The sequence below is a fragment of the Triticum urartu genome, chromosome 5, assembly GCF_003073215.2.
Source record: "Triticum urartu cultivar G1812 chromosome 5, Tu2.1, whole genome shotgun sequence".
NCBI classification, from domain to species: Eukaryota; Viridiplantae; Streptophyta; class Magnoliopsida; order Poales; family Poaceae; genus Triticum; species Triticum urartu.
This window is the reverse complement of record NC_053026.1, coordinates 498,520,150-498,529,406: the sequence shown is the minus strand read 5'-3', so window position 1 is coordinate 498,529,406 and position 9,257 is coordinate 498,520,150. Positions and strand designations below refer to the sequence as shown.

The following is a 9,257-nucleotide window of genomic DNA, read 5'->3' as shown; positions in this document are numbered from 1 at the left end:
TCCCCAGGGATCCCAGATGAGGGAAGCCTAGGAGAGCCGCCGACTCCAACTATCGTCCATGTACGATCCATACTAGATCTGACCAACTGCCCATCCTACCTCCTCTACCTTTTTGACAGCCCATCTTTTTGTCTCAGTAGAGTCTTTCAGTGGCATGTTTCAGTCCTCTTCCCCATTACTTAGAAAAAGTGAGCCACCGGTTCAGGTACAAGATACTATCATTACCGCCTGGACAATTAGACAGCCAACCTGTAATCGCAACGACCCAATTGCAAGAGCGGAGCTCTACCAACTGAGCTATATCCCCCCCGAGCCAAGTGGAGTATGCATGAAAGAGTCAGATGCTTCTTCTATTCTTTTCCCCGAACCAAGTGGAGGATGGCAATAGTGCTCTCAGGTCTGGCACTTGTTTGAGAAGGTGATGACTCAACATAAAATTAAATAGATAGTCCCTACGCAGAGGGAAGCAGGAATTTGCAGCAATGCCAGAGCTCAAAGCTTAAAGCAGAAATAAATAAAATTTTGGGAGGTACACCCTTCCTGTCAACGCTACGACCAAGAGTTATCAATATCTTCCATGCTAACAAATTAGTAGTGGTTCCCAATCAATAAAAGTAAAGGTTTACTCCCCCTCCACCAACAAACACACTCCACAGCTAGCCGAATTCACGGGTGCCGTCCATACCAACAACAAACATGGGGGAGTTTTGTTTAATTATTTGCAATTTTTTATTTCAGGATTGGGCATCCCTATTACCGGCCCCTCTCGTGCAAGGACGAGTGAATAAACACTCATCACGAGAATAACCCGCTTAGCATGGAAGATATTGACCACCCCCTATCGCTCCATGAGCGGTCCAGGCACACAAAACATATGTTCATTTGAAATTTTAGAGGTGGCACATGCAAATTTACTTGGAACGGCAGGGTAATACCGCATATAGGTAGATATAGTGGACTAATCTGGAATAACTTTGGTTTAAGGATTTTGATGCACAAGTAGTATTTCCACTTAGTACAGGTGAAGGCTAGTAGATAGGGTGAGAAGCGGCCAGCTAGAGAGCGAAAACGGTCATGAACATGCGTTATGCATAATCAACATTGAATTCTAGCATGAGTATGATATGAACACCATGAACATAAATATCATAGAGGCTATGTTGGTTTTGATTCAACTACATGTGTAAACATGTGCCAAGTCAAGCCTTGAAACATTCAAAGGAGGATACCATATCATCATACTACATCACAATCATTTTGATGCATGTTGACATCCAAGATAAATCATTATCCACTCCTAGCTACTTAAACATGGCATGGGAACTATAATCTCTAACTGTCATTGCAAACATGTTTGATCATAACATGCTGAATCATGGATACTAGGTTAAACATATTTACAAAAAAACAAGTTGAGTTCATACCCACTTCTCTCTGCCATAGTCACTTCATCGAATATCGTCATTATTGCCTTTCACTTGCATGACCTAAGGATATGAAAATAATAATAGTGCAAGAGTGTTGTGGACTAAGCTGGAATCTGCAAACATTTTATTCAAAAGGAGAAGACAAGGTCATATGGGTTCTTTGTTAAATCAACAATAATGCATATAAGAGCCACTCAACATTTTTATCATGGTCTTCTCCTTGGTACGACTTAATAAAAAGGAAATAAATTCAGAGAAACACACCAGATTTTTTTAGAGTTTTTAGTTTTTCTTGAAGAAAGCAAATTAAAGAAGGAAAAACAAAAACGAGAAAAACTATTTACACGGGAAAGCTCCCAGCAAGCAAAAAGAAGGATCGAGAAATCTTTTTGGCTAAACGAGAAGCATAAATTCCACCATAAAAGTGACCACGGCTCAAGTCAGGAGCACATAGTGTGCTACAATCTTGCTTGCCCACAAAGCATTTGCCATTAAAGAGTGCAAAGTAGTGGATTGATGGAAAATGGATACTTTCTATTCTACCTTGTGTCACTCCTCTATCCTCTCCATAGCAAAGATTAATCAAAAAATGACTCATACTTAGATTTTGGCAGTTCGTCCAGCGAACCCCAATATGGAATTTTATAGGCATCACAGAACACGTCTAGAGTCATGGTAAAGGGATAATCATAAAGACTAATTGAAACTCTAGACTCACGAGGATGATATTTAAATTTGTTAGTGAACGTTTCTGTGAGGTTGAGATGTTGGATGCACTTATCTTCGATGTAGGGGCCGAGCTCAGTGTTGTGAACATATTTCTCAAATTCTTCCTTAATACCCGCGGCGGGAGTCCTGGACTAAGGGGTCCTCGGGCTGTCGACCCATTACATGTGGGCCAGACTAATGGGCCACTATGGGGCCAAGCTAGAGTACGGACCCGTGACTGGACAGGAGATCTTCGGAGTCGTGGTGTACCCTCCAAGTCAAGATTGGTGTGATATTTCCTTCATTGTAACCGACCGCATGTAACCCTAACCCTAATGGTGTCTATATAAACTAGAGGGTTTAGGGATTTAGGGCTAGAGCTACATTCATCACCTTAGGGTTTAGCTCGCTCGATCTCGAGGTGGATCTACTCTGTAACCACACCATACATCAAATACAATCAAGCAAGACATAGTGTTTTACCTCTTCGAGAGGGCCCAAACCTGGGTAAATACCGTGTTCATCGTCTCCTGTTCCCCATCGATCCTAGATCCACAACTCGGGACCCCTACCCAAGATCCGCCGGTTTTGACACCGACATTGGTGCTTTCATTGAGAGTTCCGTTGTTGGTTCGCCAAAGGATCAATGGCCCGCCTGATCACCGGAGAAGGCGTCAGCTCTGGGGACCTCTTTGTCCCCGGCCAACTCTTCACGTTCGGCAGCATCGTGCTGCATGCCAACCCAACTGGTCCTTGATCGGATCAACAACTTTCCCCCCGAGTACCATATTCGATTAGGCAATCTGGAGTATGTTGCGGACGCCCGAGATGATCTGGTTTTTACCGGATTCCCTGTGCCCACTCCGGAGCTGTCCCCCGATCCAATCTACGGATCAACCCCAACCCCTCATCCGGCCTCGAGCTCGGACGTGTACGCCTCGAACGGAGGCTGGGAATCCCTTTCGACCGTGTCCCCAACGACCGACGAAGACCCATCTTCAGGCCACAATGTGGAAGTAATGTTCGGACGCCGAGAATCGCTCTCGACTGAACCTTCTCCTTACGACACGCCTACGGCCTTGAGCCCTAGCAATGGGTTGATGTTCAGTGGCCGGGAGTCATCCCTAGCCAAACTCCCCCTCGACAACTTGGCTTCAAGCCCCAACATGAAAACAGTATCCGAATACTAGATCTTTCCCTCGGCCCTCGGAGATCAGGATCCAGCCCGAGCCCGGACCGTTCCCTTCCCTGCCACATCGGAAACCGGCCCGCAGCAGCCGCCACATACCAGTCTGACGACCCTCGCCTTATTAAATGAGGCGTTGGAACGAATTTAGGTAATGGCTATTCAGGAGGACTCGCCCTCGGCTCGCATTCAGCGGCCCTTTGAGGTAGATTTCAGGGAATTTTACGTCCCACCCACTTAGTGGCCACTGTTGAAGACTTAATCGACATGTTGGATTACACCTCGGAAAATGCCGAATACATGGACGAGGATAGCGGAGCCATGGCTAACACCGATGCCGCTCCCCCCTAACCAGCCGCTGGACGGCCACATCCATCTACGACGTCTACATGGTGGACACCCCGAAAGAAGATGACGGCACTCCTGGGAAGGATAATGGCAGGCCCAGCGATGAGCCGCCGAAACGCCGTAGACAACGCCATCGCTCCAAGGCGCGTTGTGAAGGAAATATGCCCTAGAGGCAATAATGAAGTTGTTATTTATATTTCCTTATATCATGATAAATTTTTATTATTCATGCTAGAATTGTATTAACCGGAAAGTTGATACATGTGTGGATACATAGACAAAACACAGTGTCCTTAGTAGGCCTCCACTAGACTAGCTCGTTAATCAAAGATGGTTACGTTTCCTAGCCATAGACATGTGTTGTCATCTTACATTCTTAAAAAGTTGCTCCCCACTACTTCTAATTCTCTTAACATGCACACTGTCCACATCACCTTCATGCCACATAAGTTTCACGGCCCACCAGGATCACCACAGTGCCATGTCAGCATTTTCTTCTTCCAATTAACATACCAGCCCAAAAGGTTCATTATCTATTAGAAGACGAACGACCTCGCTCTCCCCCGCTAATCGCTATCCGCATCCCTGTCTCTTCCCATTCTCTCGCCCCTCCACTTGATCTTCTTCAACACGATGCTCCCCTGTTTCCGTAGCCCACCCAACCATGGAGTACATCCTCACCGTGTAGGATCGAAGCAATATCATGCTTGCTGTCTGCCGTCGTTCAAGATCCAAGCAGCAGCCCCGCCGAGAAGGTTGTTCTAGCCGTCCTCCGCCCGGCCGGATCACGGCCGCTACACAACAGTCCCCATCTGCCGCCGCACCTAATGGGTTCCAGACCCGCTCAAGAGCTTAATCGCTACTGCCTGCTGGGACGGACTCTCTCTCTCTCTCTCTCCGTCCCTCTCTCTCTCTCTCTCTTTGTCTATTTGTGTGCGGTGGCTTCCATGTAGCTGTTTATGTTCTGTATATACACCAGCTTGAATTTTTTGGTGTAAATCAGGATCTTCAATTATGTCTGATGAGTATTACTAGTTTATCATCTTTTAAATGTCACCAGCGCCTCAATTTGGGAAATGCTTTCCATCTCCTGTTATGCACCGACCCCTCCGGTTATACTGAGTGCATCCTCTACAACAATTCTTCACTATCATGCTCCGCTGTTACGACCAGTATTACAGACTTTTATCATGTTTTAAATGTCACCGGTGCCTCAATTTGGGAAATGATTTGCATCGGCCCCTCCAGGCTATAGTGAGTGCAGCCACTACAACCATTCTTCACTATCATGCTCTGCTTTTACGACCAATTATCCCTCAGGTTGCTTTCCTGACCATGCTTTGCTTCCATTCAGTATGGTCGATTTGTGGAACCTCCAAAGACAGTATGTTATAAAATGGTACATCATTTTTATTTTCATGTTTTTACCAGTTATTTTTATTTTCATGTGTGGTGATTCTCAGTCATGTAGGTGAGTAATAAAGAACGAAATACCAATGTGTTTGGATAAGTACTAGGTATTTTCCCTAACTGCTAAAATAGCTACTTCCATCCAATATTACTTCTTCATATTCCACATGTGCATGTTGCTGACTCCTCTAAATTAATTCTGGGTTTTCAGTCCGTCCTTTTCCTTATATCAATGCACTTCACAGTGTCTGCCAACATGAAGGTTAGTATTTGTTTTCTTTACATTTCATTGTGCATATAACCTGTAGTACTAGAGCTTTTCTAGCTTCTCATGTTGCTACAGTTCCTGAAGTTTTGGACTCAAAATTTTTGCAATTTGTTCTTTCTGAATATGCTTGCAGTGACGACTATGTACTGAAAATGGAAACCTGGTCTACGACAGTGTTTTACAGAACATTTTAATTAAATATTATGGCATCACCATTTGCTGTTTTGCAGATCTCCACATTGGATTTAGTAACTATTTCTCTGCATCATTCATTTCAGTTGGGGGTCTAAATGGTACATGCAAACAATATCAATAATTTCTTGCATATTGCCTTTTTTGTGGAAATACATGTTCCCTTTTGTTTTGGAAATGATAAATTATTTTTGTTTGAAATAACGCTTGATGTTCTTTGCGTACAAAAGGAAATTATCAATTGTAAAGAGCTACAAGTGAATGCTTATATCAGATTTTATAAGGGTTCTTTCATCTAAGGTTGGAACATGAAATGTCATGTAAGCTTTATTTTGAAGACAATTATTTTAAGTGGCATTATTTATTTATACATTCAGTGACTAAAACATCCTACTTTGGTCGTTCAGTGGTACAATTCATTTGCTCTATTTTCCTTTATTTATCAATATTTGTCCTCTACATAGCTCCCATCTATTATTTCTTATGCTTGGACCACTAATATCCCGCCGCAACGCGCGGGGTATCATCTAGTTTGATAAATGGGATCACACCATTAAGAGGTTGATGTGATGGACAAGACCCATATGTTAGTTTAGCATAATGATTGTTAAGTTTTATTGCTATTGCTTTCTTCATGTCAAATACATATTCCTTTGATTATGAGATTATGCAACTCCCGGATACCGGAGGAATACCTTGTGTGCTATCAAACGTCACAACGTAACTGGGTGATTATAAATATGCTCTATAGGTATCTCCGAAGGTGTTTGTTGGGTTGGCATAGATCGAGATTACGATTGTCACTCCGAGTATCGGAGAGGTATCTTTGGGTCCTCTCAATGCACATCATGATAAGCCTTGCAAGCAATGTGACTAATGAGTAAGTTGCAGGATGATGCATTATAGAACGAGTAAAGAGACTTGTCGGTAACGAGATTGAACTAGGTATGAAGATACCGACGATTGAATCTCGGGCAAGTAACATACCGATGACAAAGGGAATAACATATGTTGTCATTATGGTATGATGGATAAAGATCTTCGTAGAATATGTAGGAACCAATATGCGCATTGATGGTAGCTGGAACTATGTCGGTATTTCCCTAGAGAGGGAGGGATGATGCAGCACAGAGGCGGTAGGTATTTCCCTCAGTTATGAAACCAAGGTTATCGAACCAGTAGGAGAACCAAGCAACACAACGCAACACAGCCCATGCACACAAATAACAACACCTCGCAACCCGACGTGTTAAAGGGGTTGTCAATCCCTTCCGGATAATGGCGCCAGAAATTGGTGCGTGACGGTAAAAAGGTTGTAATAGATTGGATAAATAGATCGCAAATAAAATAAAGTGCAACAAAGTATTTTTGTATTTTTGGTTTAACAGATATGAAAATAAAAGTAAGGAAAAAGTAGATCGTAAAGGCAAATATATGAGAAATAAGACCCGGGGGCTGTAGGTTTCACTAGTGGCGTCTCTCAAGAAAAGTAGCAAACGGTGGGTAAACAAATTGCTGTTGGGTAATTGATAGAACTTCAAATAATTATGATGATATCTAGACAATGATCATTACATAGGCATCACGTCCAAGATTATTAGACCGACTCCTGCCTGCATCTTGGTAGATATAGATCTCGTCTTTTTATCCTTAGTAGCAACGGTACATACATGTCGGTTCCCTTTATGTCACTTGGATCAAGCATCATAAGATTGAACCCACTACCGGGCACCTCTTCACATTGCAAGATAAATAGATCGAGTTGGACAGGCAAAACCCAAATACCGGAGAAGAAATACGAGGCTATAAGAGATCATGCATAAAAGATATCAAAGAAATTCAAATACTTTCATGGATATAAAAACATAGATCTGATCATAAACTCGAAGTTCATCGATCCCAACAAACACACCGTAAAAAGAGTTACATCATATGGATCTCCAAGAGACCATTGTATTGAGAATCAAGAGAGAGATATGAAGCCATCTAGCTACTAACTACAGATCCGATGGTCTACAAAGAAATACTCACGCATCATCGGAGAGGCACCAATGGAGGTGGTGAACCCCATCCGAGATGGTGTTTAGATTGGATCTGGTGATTTTGGACTCTGCAGCTGCTGGATGAATATTTCGTCGACCCCCCTAGGGTTCTGGGATTTTTGGGGGTATTTATAGAGCGAAGAGGCAGTCCGGGGGGTACCCGAGGTAGGCATAACCCACCAGGGCGCGCCAGGGCCTCCTGGCGCGCCCTCGTGGGTTGTCCCCTCCTCGGGACTCCCCCCAGGTGCAACTAGGGCCCATCTGCTTCCTTTTGGCCCATAAAATATCATCGTAAAGTTTCGTGCCATTTGGACTCCGTTTGATATTGATTTCCTGCGATGTAAAAAACATGAAAAAAAGGAACTGGCATTGGGCACTATGTCAATAGGTTAGTACCAAAAATAATATAAAATGATTATAAAACATCCAAGATTAATAATAAAATAGCATGGAGCAATCAAAAATTATAGATACGTCGGAGACGTATCAGCATCCCCAAGCTTAACTCCTACTCGGCGTCGAGTAGGTAAGTGATAAAAACAGAATTTTTGATGTGGAGTGTTGTTCATCAAGTCATATCATATTCTTTTCTTTATAGCATGGACATTTGGACTTTTATGTGATTCAAAGCAATAGTATAGTTTTGACATAGTAATTTAGATACTCAAGCATATCAACAAGCAACCATGTCTTTCAAAATATCAATGCTAAAATAAGTTATCCCTAGCCCATCATGCTCAAACATTGATCCATTCATGAAACACAGTCGAATATTAACTACACCCAATACTTGAGCACGATCATACTGCCTCCTAGTTGGTGCTTTTTATGAGAGAAGATGGAGACTCAAATTTCAAAATAAAAATTGCATAAAGTAAAAGAAAGTTCCTTCATAGAGGGAAGTAGGGATTTGTAGAGGTGTCAGAGCTCAAAGCAAAAAAAAAAATGAGATAAAACATTTTGGGAGGTGTATCCATCCCACCAACGAAAACGACTTAGAGTTCCCAATACTTTCCATGCTTAGATATATCATAGGCGGTTCCCAAACAGAAAATAAAGTTTATTCCTTTTTCCACCATAACTTTCACTTTCCATGGCTAACCGTATCCATGGGTGCCCTCCATACCAACACTTTCTAAGGAATTTATTATTTGACAACGTAAAGTAAATTCATTTTTGCTTTTGCATTTCGGGACTGGGCATCCCTAATACCTTTGCCTTACTCTCGTGCAATGACAAGTGAATAAACACTCATCTTGAGAATAACACATATAGCATGGAAAATATTAGCCACCCGTTACCGTTCCGCGAGCGAAACAAACACACAAAAGAGAAGTTTATTTTGAAAATTAGAGATGGCACGTGCAAATTTGCTTAGAACGACAAAAGAATACCGCATATAGGTAGATATAGTGGACTCATGTGGCAAAACTGGTTTAAAGGATTTTGGATGCATGAGTAGAGGCCATACTTGGTGCAAAATGAAGGCTAGCAAAAGATTGGGAAGCGACCAACCAAGAAACGAATAATCTCATAAGCAAGCATTAAGCATAATTAACACCGAATAATGCACCATATGTAGGATATAATTTTCATTGCATGATTATTGACTTTCGTGCATGCATAGGGAATCACAAACCTTAACACCAATATTCTTACTAGAGCACAATTACTCA

The 9,257-nt window shown here is 42.4% G+C and overlaps 1 long non-coding RNA gene across 1 annotated transcript; it reads left to right on the top strand.

Moving 5' to 3' along the window:
* The first annotated feature begins 4,150 nt into the window (after positions 1–4,150).
* On the top strand, positions 4,151–5,910 carry LOC125556440. Its single transcript, XR_007305095.1, has 2 exons — positions 4,151–5,186; positions 5,291–5,910. It is a non-coding gene; the product is annotated as an uncharacterized LOC125556440 (long non-coding RNA).
* The last annotated feature ends 3,347 nt before the right edge of the window (positions 5,911–9,257 follow it).